Genomic DNA, 21,169 nt, shown 5'->3' on the forward strand with positions numbered 1-21,169 from the left:
ACAAAAACGCATTTTTTTGTTATTTAACAAAAAGGTATATTCTTCCTACCCCTGGAACCAACTGAAATACTGCATCTGTTTATCTAACAAGGTGTAGACGGCAACAAAAAGTTTAAGCATGAGCCCAAGAGCTTGCCTGGCTTTTTTCCTCCAAGTGAATTGATCAGCCTAGTAAAATGTTATCCTATTACCTATATTTTCCTCAATGATCTTTTGTGATTTTGTTTTTTAACCTGAATTTGATGAGGGATTTCGGGAGAGGCATTGTGGCTACAACTGTTATGTTATTTATTTGTTTAGCTCTGCTCCTATGGTCTCATTAAAATGTCTACTAGTGTCAAAAGACTGTATGTTGAAAAACTCTGACTTAAGCCCTCTACTCTGTGTAGAAGAGGTAGATATGCCACTTCTAATCCAGGAACTTTACCCATGCGTGTGTTGTCTGGTGCCTTCCTTTCTTATGCAGAAAGATCACATATATGACAAGAGCAGAAAACTAACTGTAGCCTTCATCTACAGTATTTGCGTTATTCTGCTGATACATTCAGTTCACTATTTAATAGCGCTCACCATTTAAGCAAAGACAGACATGCTTGCTGGTAGCACAGCAAATGCTGTCAGTTACAAGAACTAGAACTATGTCCAAGTGCATCAACACCACTGCCAAAACACACTACAGGACTAGCAAAGACCTTTCCTGAACATTGGGATCTATTGCACAGACATATAAGTGTTTAAAAATTCTTGCCTTCAAGATTTTGCCACCTTGGTTCAAGGCAAGTAAGAACGCAAACACAAAACCATCTTCAGAAACACCGGCCATTATCTGCCATTCATCCAGTTACCAATTATTATTCTGTAGATGTTGCAGCAGAAGCTCATCTTTGTTACTCCTCCGAAGGGACAGATACCAGCTGTCACAGAATCATTTAGGTTGGAAAAGACTTTTAATATCACTGAGTCCAATTATAAACCTAACACTGTCATGCCCACCACTAAACTACATCCCATGAGTTTCTTTAAAACCCACGGGAAAGCAGATGCGTTTGATAGATGATACAAGCTTTTAGGTTAAAGTCTAAAGAGCAGAATGCAGTGGTAGGAACATGAAAGAAATCCTGCCACCTTTGTTTGCTCCAGATAGTAAAAAAATGCTATTACTAGAAAGCATCAAGCTAAATCATTCCATAAGCAGTAATGAAAACCTGAATTCAGACAAGCAGTAAAACCCTCCAAATACTCTCCGACTTCAGCTCCCTTCATGTCCCATATGATACCCTGATCACAAGACTGGATTAAAAGACTATTAATTGCTGTCCAACCACACAAACTTGTTAACTCACTTCTAACATGTTCCCTAGTGCAGGCACTGGTAGAAGTCTCCCTTCTACCAAGCCACTATTTCCCAAAATACATAGAAATGTGATTTCAAAGAGCCTCCACTCAGGCTTTAAAAAAAAAAACCCAACACCTATATGTGAGCATAACCTTTGTTTGGTTTTGTTTACAAGTCCTACAGCCTAAACCAGGTTTTTCTTAAAGGCTAATAAAAACGCCCAACATTAAACAAAAAAAAAATCATCATTTTAAACAGTTAGCAGCATTAACTCTGACTAGAAATAGGAAAACTAGAAATTCTACTGTTAGCTACAAAAAAAAAAAGGACTCAAAGATATAAAATAGGGCTAATCAGAACAAAGCTCAACAGCAGAGAAGCAGGTGAGCTACTGTAGCATAAACAAACCAGAGTCTGTACAGCCTGTAAAAAAATAACCAAGAGGCAGTGAAGAACAGGGCAGCACAAAAAGACAATTTTAAGTTCTGAAGGCTTAAGGACACAGCCAAGCAGTAACAAGGAACACAACTGAGTAGTTTTAATTTAAGGTACCATTTCAGGATAGGTATTGCTTCATACCTGCGCTAGCCAGAGCTGAACAGATACGTATTCCAAGATCTTTCTCTCCTTGCCTGTGCACGCCTTCCTGTTTCCAAAACAATCTGAGTAAGTCAGTATCAAGCAAGGGGCTGCTTTGTCTGTATTTCTAGAAAGCGGTATTCCTCAGCCTAATTAAAAATAGGTTGCGCGATAGATTGATACCCTCACCCAATCACACCTTATTACGTGTTGGCAAGCCTGCAGCCAGCTACGTTATCCTGAATTTCTTTTTCCTTTAATTTCATAATATACCAAAATTTAAATAAGACGAAAAACAACACACACAACACCTCTCTCGAAACCCCTCATCAAACTCTAGTTAAAAAACAAAATCACAAAGAAGGAAGGCAGTGAGAAAAGGCCAGCGAGGGAGACGCGGAGAGGGACTCCAGGTTACCTCACCCGCGGGGCCGCCAGCCCAGCCCAGCCCAGCCGCAGGCCCCGTTCTCCGCCAGCCGCCCCACTGCAGCCCGCCCGCAGGGCCGGGGCGGCCGAGGGACCCGCCCCATGCACTGCCGCCTCCCGCGGCTCAGCGGCCTCCGCAGCTGCCCCGTCAGCCGCGCACCCCGCTGTCCCCTGCCGGCCGGCAGGCCCCACCGCCCTCACTCACTCACCGCCGCGGCGGCGGCCTCTGCTTCAGGGCCGGGAGGAGGCTCCGGCCAGACAAGGGCGGCTGCGGCGCTCTCAGTTTGAATATCACCAACGCCCAAAGAGTCCCCTTCCCATTGGCCAGAACGGCTCACGGGGCAGGGGAGAAAGTAAGCGCTGATTGGTCTGAGGAAGGAAAAACAGTGTACCCCGCCTAACGATTGGAGGGGAGGGGAGGGGAGGGGAGCAGCGGCGGCGGCGGCGGCGGCGATGGCGATGCTGCTGCCCGTAACAGCCGCGGCACCTTCCCGCCCCCAGCGCCTCGTGGGGGCCGCCGTGCTCGCGCCGCTCTCTGCTAGCCCGCCGCGGGAGCAGGACTTGTGCGCAGGCGCGCTGCGGCGGGGCCATTAGCATCCCTGGCCGCTGAAGGGGGTCATCCCCTACAGCTGTGAGGAGGGGGTGAGCGCCGCCCCGCTGCCCGGCTGGAGGGGCGGGAGCGTGGGAAGGCCTTCCCTCGGCGGCCGTGGCGGGTTTTTCCCGGCGGGCTGGCTCTTCCTTGGCGAGCTGTGGGGAGCCGTGAGGGGAGGGGCGTTCGAGGAGGCGTAGCGACAGCCGTTATTCCCGACTCCCACAGAGAGGGGAAGGGTAGTGGGAGGTGGCCGGGGTCAGTTCTTGATTGCAAAGTGCAGACCACAGAAACAAGATAATACTTAAAATATATCTGAAAATATTTTCCTCTTTAAGCGATAACTGGTTTTGGTTTTTTTGAAGCCTCGTTTAGCTGTAACAGAACTGTGGGACTGTGTGTCCTGACCAGCTCCTTTATATGACGTACTTCCTCTACCTTTTTCTCAGATGGATCCTTCACACGCTGATCCGGTACCCGCAGTATGCCTAAGGCTGCTAAAAGCAGCTGTTTCTTTGAGCTGGCCCTTTTTTCTAGGAGTTGGATTACAGTAATGCAAATGCACTGAGCGGAACAGTTCAGCCTTTCTCAGTTTACATTCTGGCTGTGTTCTTTATAGTGTTCTTTATAGCAGGTATGGTTCTTCTCATTCATATTTTGAATATGAAATATTCTGAATATTTTCAAGATTCTCAACACTATAAAAAACAGTGAGGCATGTGTATATATGCCTTATTAATTTTGTAAGTTACTAATTAGCTTTCCACAGACACCATGTATCTTAATAATGTCTTAATAATATGATACCTAAAGTGGCCTATCATTGAGATTTATCTTACTCATCTGTATTCACCTAGAATTTAAGTATCTTGTCTAATCTAGTGATACAAGTTCACACTACAATCAAGGAAAAGAGGCTATTTAAGACAACGAGAAAGAGGTTTTCAGTACAAACATCAGCTTTAGAATGTAATGGATCACTCAGTGGAGGGAACTCTCATTTTTTCTCTACTAAGTATAGAGCAATTCTAACTTTAAGGTATCTAAGTGAGATTATGTTTTCTTCTATATTTATTCCTCCTTGCATATACATGTTTCTGGTGTGTTTGATGATTTTTTTTTGGTTTTGTGTTGGAGTTCTCATGTTCCACTAGAATCCAGATCTAGTGAAAAATTAAAGATGAAGAAAAAGTTGCATGAATCCGCTCTGCATCTGTCTTCACTTGAGGTACATGATCATAGATTATTTTATTAGGAGGACTTTTGATTGGGTCAAAGGAGATGAGAGTTGTATTGTTGTTGTGAGTGAATGATGCTGTAAACGGCTGTCATTTCTGTAGCTGTGACAAATCAGGATACCATGTAGAATCCTGGCAAAGCCAAAGTGAATGTGAGAAAACTCAGGGTAGACGTCTGGAAAAAAGCAGCAAAGAGAGAAAAGGGTCAGAGGAAGAAAGGCTGTAATACCCTTAGAAAAAATAAAGGAGCTTCCATTTAGTATTCTTCAAAAAAATGTAAAATATATGTGGTGTTTGGATTTTGGTAGAACCATTATCTATCTGCTTATGCTTGTTATTCATTATCAAGTCATAGATCTATAGGGAATTTAACACGTACACCAGTTGAAGTCTTCACCTAAAGGTGATTCCAGTCTAAATGACAAAAGTGATGTGTGAGTCACAAACAGCAAGGACAAGATTGGATGACAAACGAAAGAGAGGTCAATGTTTTGTAATGAGTTACCCATCAGGAGAATCCTGTTACTGTTTTAAATACCTGATCATATGGTAAGATTTCGTACCAGTTTGGATGATAGTATTGCAAATCCTAGTGTAACAATGGCACAGGTGAGTCATGAAGGATTTTTCAAATGTTGATAAAATCTTTATACCACACTGTGGTGTTTTTTTTTGTAAATGGAAGTAAAGGAAAGGCCTTTCTCTTCTAGATGAAAATTTGGCAGCCACTGACCCTTCCTCTTGAGTTGGTATTTGAGATTTAATGTCTCTGATATGAAGGGTTGATCTAAAAGAAAAGAGACATCCATGAGAAGAAGCAAGTAAACGTTCCGTCTAGAACAGATGGCAGAGTCACCTCAACAATTGAGTTGTTCTGAAAATAAGTGGGTAATTAACAAAATATTAAGACTTTCAGCAGCAAGAGTAATCACCAGATATCTAGTATTCCTACTCATTCTAGCTGTTATGTTTCCATGACACACTACTTGTTTGTCGCTACTGTCTACTTTGAGACTTATGTGTATTTTTTTGTCTTATTAAGAGAGAACGATAGTTATTTTATACCAGTGGATCTCATCCCATTGCTTTTCTTCATTTACAGATCTGATGCATGCTTTGTGACTGGCCTTAGAAAAAAAACTTTTATTCCATATCGATGGACACATTTGATCACAAAAATAATGAGAACCATTGCATCTGGGCTTCGTGTTGCCTGATACCATTTTTTGCTGAAAGTCTGTAAAATGCACAGATGTACACACACAAAATACTTATTTATGAACTGGCTAATCAACAGATCCCAAAAAGGAGGTATCAAGAAGTGTTGAAGCTGTTCATTTCAGAAGGATACCTAACAGATTGGCTATAACCATGACATATGTTGAGTATTTTATTGGTGATACAGAGGTTAATATGAAACAGCTGCCAATAAACTTGATACAAAGGTGGTGTTAAGGCTGGAGGCAAGTGCCTGGGTTGTTGACTAGGTCCTGGCCTGAGGTTAAGCCAACTATGGGGATGTGGAAATGCAGTGAACGTGAGGTGAGAAATTGCTGAATGTAAATAACTTTGAGAGAAGCTGATGAAAGCTACAGCTCATGCTGTGGAAGGTGGCTGGATCTCACGTGGCTATGGGGGAGTTATGTATAGAATAGCCACACTTCCTAGGTATTTGAAGGGGAATATTTTGGAAGGGGCATCTTTTTGTGGAACACAATCTTACCACACTGAGAGCGCCTACATAACCACATTGCAAGTATGGGATCGCTTAGGTACGGTACTGGACAGACCAGATTTGAAAACGAATTTATCAAAACTGGGACCAAGGGAGAAAAAGGAGTCCTGTATTTGTGATGAGTCTAGGACTGAGAAAGGGAAGCACAAGGTTGGTGAAAGCTGAGAAATGGGAAAAGAGATGATAAGCTCTGGAAAGAAACACATACTTTTTCCTGCTTTTGGCAGTTAGGTTAAAGCTTGTGGTAAAATATGTTATGTTTAAGCCTAACTTACTCTGATCAATAGTAGGGCTACTACATGAACGTTTCTAAACCATGCTAAGAAGAGATAGGGTAGGGTTAATTTTACTTCCTCTGAGCTATCTGAAAGGCAGATAGCCAGTCAGAGCTGGTGATCTGTGTTCCTTCTGCAGCCAGCACAAGGGAGACTGCCAAACCCTATGTCCTTCCAGTCCATAGATGAGGTGTGGGACTCTCTGGAGGTGTCTTTCTTCTTCTCAGCTGATGTGAGGGAGCGTCTGAAGCTCTGTTAGTCTAAATGTGTAACTTGCAGTCAATTAAATAAAGTTAATTCTTTCTAAACTGCTTCCTTCCACAAGTAATGCCATTTCTCGCCATCCTGTCCTGTGCTGTATCCCCTAACCTAACTTGTTACTAGCTTCCTGCCTTCATGGATATACTTTTTCACTGGATGATCTGCATTTTGGTTTTAAGTTAAAACTGAATAGCTTTAATTCAGCTGATCACCCACTTTCTAGATTTTAACTTGCTCCCCTTGGAAATAACAAGGCAGCCTGTGTATCTCAGTGATGAATTGCTGCATAGTTCAAACATCCATTTTCATCCTGCCAGTGCCTTTTCATTTTCAGATGCTTTTCTGTGCATCTCCATCTCATCAAAATACCTTGAAAATATCTGAGAATTTTGTTTTCAGCATCTGTGTAAGACTGAGAAATATTATTCACATCTTACATTGGAAAACTAAGGCATGGGAAAGTGAGAGGCATACCTGAAGTTGTACAGGATGCCCAAATCAGATCTATAGATCAACCCCAGAGATCCTGATATCCATTCCAGCACATTAAGAACTTTCTCATTTGAGGATTTCTTCGGCACTCACTAGTTGCAGTAATCTTCGAGGAGATGTATATTATTATATATAGCCACTTCAAACAGTGATAATTTTACACCTATGATAGGGTCAGCCTATACAGGTTGGCACTGAGGACAACAAATAGGTGATTGCTCACCTGCATACTGGATAATTACTAATCTGCTATGAATGACTTTTCAGCTAGAGTTCTCCTGTGTTTTGTTCTGTTATCTGGCCAGTGCAGTGTATGTATGAGCCCACACAGGAAATCCGTGATGATATGAGAGTTGTGGTAGCTTCAGTAGGAGGATAATACCCCACTGTACATATCGATTTCATCAGATCCAGCTGGTGCTGTTCAGTAGCTTACTTCATATATGGCCAAACTGAGTTACAGATTTGTGTGGGCTGGAAATAACTAGAAAAGAACAAGTTGAGAAATCATATGAATAGTCTGTTGTGCAGGTTCACAACTTCAGGTCATGCTGGATCTATATGTTCTGTTGGATGTGCATGTAAAAAGAACAGAAGAAAACATATTTTGTGTATATATCTTGTTAGGAATTTCCTTTTGAGTGTCCATCTTTCAGCAGCTAAGCATGGTACAGTTGTCATTTTTACTGCGCTACATTTGATGTAAGTACATTCTTGAATATTTCAAAAAATGTCAGGTATTATATATTAACTGCAATAAAACCTATCAAACTTGTTACACTGGCTGCTAATCAGTTCCTTAGTGGAATTTGAAATCTGAGTTTTGACCTGTAAAACTGTAGATAATACTTGTGTGATTAAAGCTTTGGCAGAAGTGGTCTTTTCTGCCCACATTCTGGTCCAGCTTTTCAGAAGACACACAATTGTACTGGAATGGTCCTCTGAAACCTGCCTGAGAAGCAGCACATGACAGTTTGTGCATAATATACCTCTGTACAGCCCTTAGACTGCATATGGTTTCTATGTGACTAGCTTAAGCTTGGCCAGAGAAACTTGAACTTATTTTCACCTCTCCCTTAGAAAGCCCCGAGAGACTGCAAGTTACTTTTTACTGAAAATAAGGGGTGCAGGCAGAGGGACATGATCTGTGAATGCCTTCCAGTTTAAGCAATCTGAGACCTGAGTTTGTTCAACATCTGTTCATGACATCTTTCCTCATAAATTACTGACTCAAGACTTAGCTATTGTTAGGTTTTGGAGAAAATTCTTAGACCATCAGAAATAACCGAGTAAAGGTAGTTTTACTTGGGCAGCTCAAAGTAGTAAATTTAAGAACGTGCATGGGTGAAAGATGCACTTGTTCACAAAGCTAGATCAAGGCCTAAAGTTATTGCAACATCTTACCATTGTTCACTGCATTGTTAGAGTATTTCAAAGAGTAGGTGGCCATAACGCAATAATGTGCATCAGTCATTTTAACATACACCTTTCAAAAGAGGTGTAACAGACACCTAAACAGCAATCACCATTATAGCTGTAATATGACATACAGCTGTGGTATCAGACAATTCTTGTTTCAGTGTCCAGAAAAAAAAAGAGATAAATTCCGAACCACATTTGTTTATTGTCAGGCTGTAGGACCCTGCAGAGAAAACAGGATACTGATTTGGTTCTGCTAATTCACCAGTCCATGTATGTGTGTGGGGGTCTTCGGAAGGTTGGGAGATCTGTAAAATGTTGGGCATCCTGCTCCACAGACTGTATAACTGTTGAGAACATTGCAATTGTTGAAAGTCTCCTTTGATTATTCCTTCACCACAGCCAGTAAAGACAAGAAAAGATACTGCATATAATTGTGAATTTGGTCCTGGAAAAGTGATGGCAAGACCTAGATTTGGGTAATCTAAATGATACTCTTAACCAGAAGAACATGAAGTGACTTCTAAATATTTAACCAAGAAGTCAGTTCTTATCAGACTGGTTTCTTATGCAGTTTCTATAAGCCCATGTAACTATGATATTTAGTAACAGAAAAAAAAAAGAAAACCACCAACAGATGGGTTGATTTTCCAGAAACCATCTGCTGGGAAAAAGAGTAGACTTTGAGGATGACTACATCCAAAAAGGCATAATCAAGGTCCAAGAAGCCTAGACAGGGTCAAGCCTTCAGACACTAAATCAAACAGATGGAAACACTTCCTCTGTCCCTCAGGAGTAAGTATGACCCCATATCTACACCACCTCTTACTTGCCACCATCCATCTTCAACAATTTTATAAAAACTGAGCTGATGAAAAGCTAGTAGGGAAAAGATTTGTGTTTTCTTTACAACTCTCCCACCATCTTACAGACATCTGTAGAATCATAGAATCACAATCATTTAGGTTGGAAAAGACCTTTAAGATCATCGAGTCCAACTGTTAACCCAGCACTGCCAAGTCCACCATTAAACCATGTCCCTAAGCACCACATCTACATGTCTTTTAAATACCTCCAGGGATGGTGACTCAACCACTTCCCTGGGAAGCCTGTTCCAATGCTTGACAACCCTTTTGGTGAAGAAATTTTTCCTAATACCCAGTGTAAACTTCCCATGATGTGACATGAGGCCATTTCCTCTCATCCTATCACTTGTTACTTGGGAAAAAAGACCAACCCCCACCTCACAACAGCCTCCTTTCAGGTAGTTAGAGAGAGCGATAAGGTCTCCCCTCAGCTTCCTTTTCTCCAGGCTAAACAACCCCAGCTCCCTCAGCTGCTCCTCAGAAGACTTGTTCTCTAGACCCTTCACCAGCTTCATTGCCCTTCTCTGGACATGTTCCAGCAACTCAAAGTCTTGTAGTGAGGGGCCCAAAACTGAACACTGTGTTTGAGGTGTGACCTCAGCAGTTCTGAGTACAGGGGAACAATCACTTGTTCCCTGTGTAGCCCTGCAGGCTGCACTATTCCTGATACAAGCCAGGATGATGTTGGCCTTCTTGGCCACCTGGGCACACTGCTGGCTCATGTTCAGCCAGCTGTCAGCCAGCACCCCCAGGTCCTTCTCCCCTGGGCAGCTTTCCAGACGCTCTTCCCCAAGCCTGTAACATTGCATGGGGCTTTTGTGACCCAAGTGCAGGACCTGGCACTTGGCCTTGTTGATCCTCATAAAATTGACCTTGGCCCATCGATCCAGCCTGTCCAGATCCCCCTGTAGAGCCTTCCTAACCTTGAGCAGATCAACACTCCTGTCCAACTTTGTGTTATCTGCAAACTTACTGAGGGTGAACTCAATCCCCTCTCATCCATATTGTTGATAAAGTTATTAAACAGAACTGGCCCCAAAACCAAGCCCTAGGGAGCACCGCTTGTGACTGGCCGCCAGCTGGATTTAGCTCCATTCACTGCAACTCTTTGGGCCCAGCCATCCAGTCAGTTTTTTACCCAGCAAAGAGTACACCCATCCAAGCCAGGAGCAGCCAGTTTCTCCGGGAGAATGCTGTGGGAAACGGTCTCAAAGGCTTTACTAAAGTCTAGGTAGGTAGACAACATTCACAGCCTTTCCCTCATCCACTAAGCGGGTCACCTGGTCACAGAAGGAGACCATGTTAGTCAAGCAGAACTTGCCTTTCATAAACCTGTGCTGACTGGGTCTGATCACCTGGTTGTCCTGTACCTGTCACGTGATGGCACTCAGGATGATCTGCTCCATAACCTTGCCCAGCACCGAGGTCAGACTGACAGGCCTGTAGGTCCCCAGATCTTCCTTCCATCCCTTTCTGTACGTGGGCATCACATTTGCTAACCTCCAGTCAACTGGCACCTCCCCAGTTATCCAGGACTGCTCATAAATGATGGAAAGCGGCGTGGTGAGCACTTCCTCCAGCTCCCTCAGTACCCTTGGGTGGATCCCATCTGGCCCCATAGACTTTCTGTGTATCCAGGTGGTGTAGCTGGTCACTAACCATTTCCCCTTGCATTATGGGGGCTTCATTCTGCTCCATGTTCCTGTCTTCCAGCTCAGGGGGCTGGGTACCTGGAGAACAACTGATCTGACTATTAAAGACTGAGGCAAAGGCAGCATTAAGCGCCTCAGCCTTTTCCTCATCCTTTGTTTCCCCTTGCATCCAGTAAAGGATGGAGATTCTCCTCAGCGCTCCTTTTGTTGTTGAAGAATTTCTAGAAGCATTTTTTATTGTCTTTTTTAAGTTCTAGTTGGGCTTTGGCCATTCTAATTTCTCCCTGCATGACCTCACGACATCCTTGTAGTCCTCCTGAGTTGCCTGCCCCTTCTTCCAAAGGTCATAAACTCTCCTTATTTTCCTTTAGCTAAGGCATAGGGCTTTGCTTTTTTTTTCTTCCTTATGTATGAAAAGTTATGACAATAATGGATTTGTAATCATTGCAGTTTGTCACATGAAAGATTTATTACAAATATATAAATGCATTTATCATTATTATTGCATAAATAATATATTTGTACTGGAGTGTAGTGTTCCCTCATTACTATAAGTAGGGTTCAAAATTTATTTAAGTAGCCAATCATTAATACTTCACCCTCTGAATTATCAATGCATCCAATGTGTTATTATGCCACAAAAATTTCACTTCTGACCCTTCTTTATTAATGACCTTAAGAAGGAAGTAAATAAAATATTAGTGAAATTGCTAAGTGAATGGGAAGAGTTGGAATAGAAGCAACATAGAACAACCTTAGGAGAATAGAACCAGAACAGAAAACAGAATTATAAAAAAACCCCTGGAAACATTCAAAAAGAATGACTAAGTGGGCAATCAGTAATGCTGCAAGGGAGGCATAGATGATGTTACACAAGGATGTAAGTATGTCATAACTGCCCCCCAAAGCAATTGCCATTTTAAGCAATTAAGGATTCTGACAGAGTTCTCATGAGTCTTGTTTTTCACCCCTTACCTGTTTTCTCCCTCTTTTATTGGAGGTCACTACTTCCATACCGCAGATAATGAATGCAACATACTTCTTTAATCCCAGTGAAAGTGGGATGCTCGACAGAAATGGCGCAGCTCAAATACACATTTCTTTTGATGCACTCTTCCACCTCTGAAAGTAACCTCAGGCAGTGAGATGAAGGGAGTCTCCCAAACTGGTTCATCTCTCTTCTCAGCAGTATGATCAAAAGATTCAGGCCAATTACTCTCAAAATCATCTCATACCCCTGGAAATGAATAAATTAATTTCTACCATGAAAATTCTCACTCTTTTTGCCAATCATAATGAGAAAACAACTCAAATTTTAACAAAGTGCAATGTTTGACATTTGTCTCACACTTAGCATTAGTGGAAGACTCCAGTGACTCTAAGCATTCATCTGCTCATTTCAAAATGAGATTTTGATATGGTAGATGAACTGTGAGCATACACAAACCACAGCTATATAACAAATTAATGATCTGCTGACAAAGCAGCCTGTAATTTCAGCCAGGATGGCAGGGACATGAATACCTTTGCTGCCAAAATTACCAAAGAGATCAGATTCAGACTGTCCTATCTTCTTTTTCTTAACAGCCCTGGACAGATTGCATCAAAAGCATAACTGCGGCTCCTGACTACCACATTATCACAAAGTTATTTACAAATTGGGTCACAAAAAACCAACAGGGCCACAAAAATGATCCGAGGGCTGGAACGCCTCTCCTATGAGAACAGGCTGAGATGGTTGGGGTCATTCCACCTGGAGAAGAGAAGACTGCAGGGAGACCTTATTGAGGCCTTCCAGTACATAAAGGGGGACTACAGGAAGGATGGGGGCAACCTCTTTAGCAAGGCCTGTTGTGACAGGACAAGGGGTAATGGTTTTAAAGTAAAGGAGGGTAGATTTAGACCAGATGTAAGGAAAAAATTTTTTACAATGAGGGTAGAGAAGCACTGGAACAGGTTGCCCAGAGAGGTGGTGGAGGCTCCATCCCTGGAAACATTCAAGGTCAGGTAGGACGGGGCTCTGCGCAACCTGATGTAGCTGAAGATGTCCCTGCTCACTGCAGAGGGGTTGGACTAGCTGACCTTTAAAGGTCCCTTCCAACCCAAACCATTCTATGATTCTATGATTCTCTGAAATCGGAAAGTGTTCAGAAAGACATTAAAAAATTCAGGCATTTGGCAAAAAATGACATGGGGACAAAATTGAATGAATTTGATTTGTGAAGCTGGACAAGAAGTAACAATGTATCATACTATAATATTCAGCTGGACTGATAATTAAAATTACACACAGAAGAAAGATTCTAGTACTATACAGATAGGTCAGCTTTGTGTTGCATCATCTTGATGTTAATGTCTTGAGTACTCTCTGGAGGCACATTGTAATTATGTTCATCAGTATTGTTGAGAAAGTGGACCCTGTTATTTGTAATCACATAGGAAATAGAGATTAATCAGATCTTGCCAGAGAGGAAGATAGAACCTGAGATATAAATTGTTTGTTGCAGTCTTAGAAAAATACCTGCTTGTGGATACTGCTTAAGCTGAAATTACGTAGATTATTTTTTAATTACCAATACAGCCAAATAATCCCATCAACACTCTCCACAAAATGCTGAGTGTAGAAACTGGGGATTTTTTTTCCATTTTCTCTGCTGTGAAATTGTTTTTCTCAATTTATTTTCTTCAAAATAGTCAGTAGTTCCCTTGAGTTGAAGTTTGTGGTTTGATTTTTAATGCATCAAGAAAATTAACATAGATTTTCTACACAACTTTTTGAAGTGTGATAGATTTTAAATTAAGGCTTATTTTCCTGCATCTTTTTAATGAAAAAAAGAAAACTTTGCTGAACTGAAAAATAATCATTTAAGGGAGCTGAATGTTTCTTTGGCTATTTGGGATACCTCCCAGTAAATGGAAGCAAAGAGCTTTTTTATTTTCATAATATGAGACTATGTAAACAGTGAAGAATGGTAAGATTTCAAATATCAGGGATTGTTACCATTGCTGGAATTAAAAAATAGATTTTTAAACTTTAGCAAAAGAGAAGCAAACGGAAATTTTAGAATAGACACATTTATTTAAATGCTGTTTCTGTAAAGCATGAAGGAAATGAAAATTTAAGCTGAAAGAAAAAGTCTGGTGCCCAATACTAAGTTATTAAAAAGAGCTAAAATAATGATATCGGATGACGTTTTCCCACAAAAAGAACTGACTTTTCCAGCCGAAAATGCAATTCAGGATGATACAATGAAGCAAAGCTAGTGGAAGTTGTTACTAGGCAGATTGCCCAGAACAGAGCGTCAGGAGGTATTTAGAAGAAAAAACTGATCTAAGCCTGCCAAACGTGAGCTGCATTTTAAGATCTTACTACCAGGAATAAATACGTAACTGGTTTTTATCACAGCTGTAAGTAGCAGCATGAGAGCCAAAAGATCCACCTCAGGACATCCTCGTTAGAGCTCTTAATTTTAGCTCATCTTAAATGAGCTAACCTGGTTATTGAAAGCAGTCCGAGGGCAGCAACAGAGGGCAACGTGGGCTCCTATATGCTGCTGAGAATTGTCAAGCTGAGAAGCCATGCTCTTATCCTGCGTGGTCCTCTGTGCTGCCACTGTTGCTTCTCATACCCAAATAGCATTTTTTAAGGAACACCCTATAATATATAGCGTGGTACAGACTACTGCCTGATGGAAAGGATCGCTTGCTCCACCTGAATCTGGCTGTAACTTAAGAGACTATCATGACTTTTTACAGAGCCAGTTCTTCTGTTCTGTCCTGACAGGTTTGCAAGGTTGATAATGAAAAATCAGGTTACTTCCTTGGGAATCAGGTCTTGCATGCTGAGCTGCACACTTCTGTAACTGATGGGGTATGAAAGCAGCAAAAAATTAGGAAAAGAACCATGGCTTGGGTAGCAAACAGAACTTGTGTTAACTCATGGCAGCAACACCTCCTCCCAGGTTTCTCAAGGAAGGAGGTTACTCAAAAAGGAACCCATAGATTAATGGCACAAAGGAACCAATCACCAAACGTGATTTAATCAAAGGCATGAGAGGTGAAATTAGCAATTAGCAAATGTCCAGACACATGGTACTGATAAAAAGAGATTAGAAGGTTTTGTCCACCCTGCTTTCCACTGGGTGAGCAGCATGAACAGACATGCACAAGTCAGTTTTAATCCAGTAAGCAGAGGTAACAGAGCAGTGAAGACATGGCAGCATGATGTGGTCCAGTAACCAATGTATTCTGTATTCATTCTATAGCCCCAACTACTGTTGCAGTTACTAAGGCTGTGGTTAACTGAGCTAGCCAGATTACAGCCACATAGTGGTACTTAGGTGAACATGTGGAGAAGCCAGTGGAGACAGCGGGGTACGCTACCCAGAGCCAAGGTAACTCCAGGCTCATTGGAAGGGCTGACCTACTTGCTGTAGTCTTGCTTGTTTTCACTGTGCATGAAATAGGTACCCAGAGGTAAGACAAAACTTCTTTTTAAAAGCAAAGACATGAGAAAAACCAGTTATTTGATACTTAGAGTGCATCACAAGACTTGTCCCCAGGGAGAAAAATACAAGAACAGAAGAAGGAGAGTCATCATGACAGTGAACATTTCTGATGCCATCTAGGGGAGAAACCGCTCCAGTTGTCTGGTTTATTACCTTATGCCCTGGGAAGGTTGAAATTCAGGTTATGACACCTTAGAGGACCTTAAAACCATTGTCCTAAGTGAGCAAATTATCTTAAAGTTGATGACATTAAATCATTCAAAACCGAAGTACGATCACAGGTAGGTAAAGTTGTTGAGATTTTGACCTTACCTTTGCCAGCCGTTTCATATGTATTAGGAGAATTTGATTATTGGCTACAGTAATCCCTTAGTAGGGCATTGGCACTTAGCCTCATTCTCAGTGAATAGTTCCTTACGGTGATGTAATCAAAGGGTGCTCCACCGTATGCTTATGTAGACTTTGCATGAAAACTGCTTTGAAAATCTTGTGCCTGTTTGCTGTAGCAAGAAGGGAATTTAATTACGACCAAATTAAATATCTTGATTGTCAAAAAGCAAGACCCTGTACAACCAAGAAAGCACTTCAAGGGCTGCCTTCCAAATAGAGAAATCTGTCAGGAACCCTTCAAGCTTAACACTGTTTGGAGAATTATGCTGGAAACTTTAAGCCATTAATATCTGAAATGCCACTGGATGTTTAGAAAGTACTGAACCTGTTGAAGATGGCCTGAGTGTTGAACAAAGTAGCAGCAAAGATCAAGGACTGAGCTAGATTAGAGGAAAATTGTGCAGAGGAGATGACTGGGATATGTTTGAATTAGCAATTAATCTGACCTATCAATGAGTGATATAAAGGAAAACTACTATATAGATATTGAAAGTGGTTTCAGCAGATGATCTCTATAATTTCTGTAAAGAGAACAGAGTGTTTACAAGTACTTCTGTAACCCAGCCGCTAACCAATACAGGCATGTTTCTTGCCTCGGTACCAATCCTTCCATACCAAAATGTAAACTAACCCTTTCAAGAGGCCTTAGAAAAACAGATTGCAAATAAAAGTTGTCTTATTCACCAGTGTTACTCTTTCCAAAAATAAATTATAACTTCAGATAACAGAAGTTCAATTTTAAAGACTTATTAGAGTAGGAATAGTGAATTATTCACTGTAGCATGCAATCCAACATAATCTAAGTGGAAAAAGAGGAAGATTTTTGTTCTTCATGTTAAACTGAAAGAATCAAGCATTCATATCCAATCCCTTATAGCTTATATTATTCTGTGAGTGCTGTATGAAATATTGAGTCCCTTTTTGTCCAAAAAAATGCCTGCTGTCTTTCTGAAGTGCATCACAGCTGAGTGCCTGATTTATTGATTTCTTCACAAAAACCACAAAGCACCTTAAAAACCCCTGCGTTTTCACCCAACGTTAGACAGACATAGCAGAATTTTCTCACATTCCAAACCATTACGCTCAACGTTGACTGTGTCATTGGCATCGGAATTCCCATGTCTAAAAAACCCACGTTTTAAACTAGCTGGCCCAATGACTGGCAGAGCAACCAATAACATCACATCTGGTTTTGCCTTAGTCTTTATCTTACGTGTCTTCTGAGAAGAAGCCATGTGTGGTCTCATATTAATACCAGGAACGTAAATTAAAGAGATTAAGGTATCTGCCAGTTACTGCGGGCTAAGGTAGGGTATGAATTTACAATGCATCAGCTGTCCCTTAATTGCCTGTGTTACCACGCATTACCGTCTGGTTTAATCTCTGAAGAATGTGGTAAATAGATCACCCCTCAGTGAAGTCACTTTTACCACAAGGTGAGAGTAGGCACATAGGCAGATACCGATGAGTAGCTGGCTTGTGGGGACTTCCAATCCCTAGATTACTGTCTGGCAGTCTGTACACTTGCTGTTCTAAGTTTGATTGCTTATGGGTCAGGGACAGTAACTGCATTTAAGAAGAGCAATTCTTTTCATTCAGGAAACTTGCAATATCTGGCTTGAAACAGGAAGGTGTATTTCAAGACTTGTCCACAAAGCAAAATCCTTCCCTGTTTATTTACGGAGATAGCATATTAACCTGTGATTTTGTGAATGCCACAACATATTAAAGATTGCAGAATCAGATGACTTTAAATGAAATACGTTCTAATACTATCTACAGAAAGATTTTCAGGTTGATTTTTTATATAAAAGTACACCTTTTCTGAGAAAATGTGTTACAGAATACCGTTGAAAAGCCAGCAAAGACATTTTGTTGGAGGGCTTGGACGTTTGAAGAGGTAATTATTCCATTTTCTCAATTTTTGGCAATGCAGAACTTCTTTAACCCATCAAATCTACCAGACAGCCTATTCTAGAAGTAGTTTTGCAACTTGGAAGCAGGATCAAGATTTTGCCAGGTTTTTTTCACTGCCAAGCCAGGGACATAAATGTAAAACCCAAGAGAATACAGGAGTCTTTCTTAAGATTTCTGCCCTGACATAGCCAAACTATTGGTTTGACCTGGATAAAAATGGAAAACCAAGCTAAGAATTTAAATGACAGTATATGGAGAAAATCCAAAAGCTACTGAAGGTAGTTGCATACCTAAGAACAGAGAAAATAATTAGATTAACGAGATACTTGCTTCACTAGAGCCCAGGGAGCACTGCTTTATTGCACTGTAGAGAGGCACCCACGCTAACTTGGAGTTGTATTAATGACTGCGGTAGCAGCAGAACCATTTGGCTCAGGCACCATTTGTACCCCCCCTTTACCAACCCAGTTACAGTGCATCACTTTATTTATTTGCCCACAGCTTCCCACTGGCAAGTCAGGCAAGTCTGGAATAGGTAGGATCTTTCACATTTTTATTTTAAAATCTGGTTCTCTGCATATTTTAGATATAACTGAGGTGTGAAGTTTATAAATAATGTAGCTAATGCTTCAGAGCATTATTGTGAAGCTGCAGTGTCTTACCGAGATGTCAGCAGTAATCTGCTGTCCCCAGTAGGAGGACAAGAACAAAAAGAATGGCTGAATCAGTCTTTACTGGATATGTTTTGTTTCGTAAGTGACTCAAGGGGGCAAATTTCTTCAATTAAAAAAAAGTTTAAAATACAGTTTCAAATACTAACATTAATATTAAACAAAGAAATGGCAAGAAGAAAAAATAAATTTACACATTGACATCAGAGTCTTCTCTGCGTAACGAATGAAAAGTACAGTTGCAGGTCTGGGATGTGGCTGGGATCACAGAGACATGGTGGGTAGCTCGCAGGACTGGGATGCTGTTGTGGATGGATACAGGCTCTCCAGGAGGGGCAGGCCAGGATGGCAAGAGTGGGAGTTGTCCTTTGAGTGAGCCATGAGAATGCATGGAGCTCTGCCTGGGGACAGCTGAGAGCTCATGGGTGGGTTAAAGGGCAGACCAACATGGGTGGCATTGGGGTGGGCATCTGCTACAGGCTTCTTGGGGAGAAGAAGTAGATGAGGCCTGCTTTGGAAAACTGGTAGAAGCTTCCCATTCACAAACGCTGATCCTCATGGGAGATCTGAACCACCTGCTGGAGGACCAACACGGCAGGGCACAAGCAATCCGTGAGGTTTCTGGAGTGCACTGATGTCAACTTCCTGGCACAGGTGATTGAAGAGCCAATGAAAAGAGGTACTCTGCTGGATCTGATAGTTACAAACAAGGAAGAACTGTTTGAGCATGTGAAGGTCAAGGGCAGTCTTGACTGCAGGGACTATGAGATGGTGGAGTTCAAGAACTTATGAGGGAGGAACAAAGCAAAAAACAGGATCACAATCCTGGAGACAGACTTTGGCCTGTTCAGGGACCTGCTTGGAGGAATCCCATGGGATACAGTTCTGGAAAGAAGCGGGGTCCAGGAGCCCTGTTTGAAATTCAGGGATCACCCTCTACAAGCTCAGGAATGGTTGATCCTGACAGGCAGGCAGTCAAGCAAAGGTGGCAGGTAGCCTGCATGCATGAACAGGGAACTCCTGACAAAACTCAAACACAAAAACGAAGTGTACAAGATGTGGAAACAAAGAAGGATGGCTCAGGAGGACTATAGAGACATGACCTGAGTGTGCAGGCATGGAATTAGGAAAGCCAAAGCCAGTCAGGAGCTGAATCTGTAGTCCTTCATCAACTGTTCCAATGAGGGTCCTTCCCACAGGGTACAGTCCTTCAGGAACAGACTGCTCCAGCATGGGTCCCCCACAGGCCACAGTTCCTGCCAGAAAACCTGCACTGGTGTGGGCTCCTCTCCATAGGCTCCTGCCAGGAGCCTGAGCCTTCCCTTTTCAAGGCTAAGCAATTCCAGATCTGTTAGCCTCTCTTTGTGTCAGGATGCTCCAATCCCTTAATCATCTTTGTGGCCTATCTCTGGACTTGCTCTCTTGTACTGGGAGCCCAGAAGTGGACGCAGCACTCCAGATGTGCCTCACCATAGGACTGAGTAGAGGATAAGAATCACCTTCCTTGACCTGCAGGCAACACTTCCCCTCATGCAGCCCAGGATGCTGTCAGCCTTTGTTGCAAGGACACGTTGCTGGATCACGATCAGCTTGTCCACCAGGCCCCTAGGTGCCTTCCTGTAAAGGTGCTTTCCAGCTGGTTGGTCCTCAGTGTGTACTGGTACATGGACTTATTCCTTCCCAGGGCAGGACTCTGCATTTCCTTTTGTTGAATTTCAAGAGATTCTTGTTGGCCCATTCCTCTAGCCTGTCAAGCCCCTCCAAATAGCAGCAAAATCATCTGGTGTATCAATCACTCCTCCCAGTTTTGCACTGTCTGCAGACTTGCTATAAGTACACTCTGTCCCATCATCCAGATCATTAATGAAGATATTAAACAGTATTGACCACAGTATCAACCCCTAAGGTACCATTAATGACTGGCCTCAGCTGGATTTCATGCCACTCATCGCAGCCCTGAGCCCAGTAGTTCAGATCACTTTCAATCCACCTCACTTCATTGGTTGGTCAATGAGGATATTATGCAAGATGGTGTTGAAAGCCATACTAAAGTCAAAATAAACAACATCCACTGCTCTCCCCTCATCCACCAAGCCATTTGTCTTATTGTAGAAGACTTGGTCTTCAGGTTGGTCAGGTGTGATTTCCCCATTGTAAATACATGCTAACGGCTCCCAACACCTTCTTGCCCTTCCTAAGCTTCAAAATAGTATCAAGGAGGATTTGCCCCACCACATTGCCAGAAATCCAGGTGAGGCTGACCAGCCTGTATTTCCCTAAATCCTCCTTCTTGTCCTTTTTGAAGACAGGACTGTTGTTTGCTTTCTTACAGTCCTCAGTTGCCTGTCTCGGTTGCCATGACCTTCCAAAGATAACTGAGAGTGTCCTCCAGTGACATTGGCCAGTACCATCAGCACTTGCGGGTGCATCCCATCAGGTCCACTGTGTATGTCCAGTTTATTTAAATAGTCTCTAACATGATCCTCCTCCACCAAGGGAAAGTCTTCCTTGCTCCAGAACCCTGATGTATCTTGGAAAAGGCTGAGATTTATATGGATTTTAAGGACAGCAAACTTAAAGCTATGATGGTATTGCAAAAGCAAATTACTCAATCCTCATGTATAAAAATCAGGTGATTGATGAGTAGGAGCTGAGAGGTGATTTTACTTTCATATTGGTGCTGTGAGTCTTATATCAGAAAACAGCAAAGGATCCTAATTTCAAATAATGAGTCATTAAAATGCATCAAAGAGCCACAAAAATACTTCAGAGCTGAACAAAATGCCTTCTTAGTTATTTGAAGAGATAAAAAAAG

The 21,169-nt window shown here is 42.0% G+C and overlaps 1 protein-coding gene and 1 long non-coding RNA gene across 7 annotated transcripts in view; one reads left to right on the top strand and one right to left on the bottom strand.

Annotated features, from left to right (window-relative positions):
• Positions 1-2,691, bottom strand: part of TTK (TTK protein kinase) — a 37,370-nt gene extending 34,679 nt beyond the window's left edge. For 2 of the 6 annotated variants that reach the window (XM_064447750.1, XM_064447745.1), the window contains exon 1: positions 2,551-2,688. The gene's annotated coding sequence lies outside the window, so the exon portion shown is untranslated. Of the gene's footprint in view, positions 1-1,915; positions 1,983-2,333; positions 2,500-2,550 lie in introns of those variants that run through there. The other 4 variants (XM_064447746.1, XM_064447749.1, XM_064447748.1 and 1 more) reach the window with 4 other exon arrangements.
• A 2-nt stretch (positions 2,692-2,693) lies between these two features.
• LOC135312640 (uncharacterized) lies at positions 2,694-7,660 on the top strand. Its single transcript, XR_010372287.1, has 3 exons — positions 2,694-2,983; positions 3,380-3,564; positions 5,271-7,660. It is a non-coding gene; the product is annotated as an uncharacterized LOC135312640 (long non-coding RNA).
• The last annotated feature ends 13,509 nt before the right edge of the window (positions 7,661-21,169 follow it).

Source organism: Phalacrocorax carbo, chromosome 3, assembly GCF_963921805.1.
Source record: "Phalacrocorax carbo chromosome 3, bPhaCar2.1, whole genome shotgun sequence".
Lineage (NCBI taxonomy): Eukaryota > Metazoa > Chordata > Aves > Suliformes > Phalacrocoracidae > Phalacrocorax > Phalacrocorax carbo.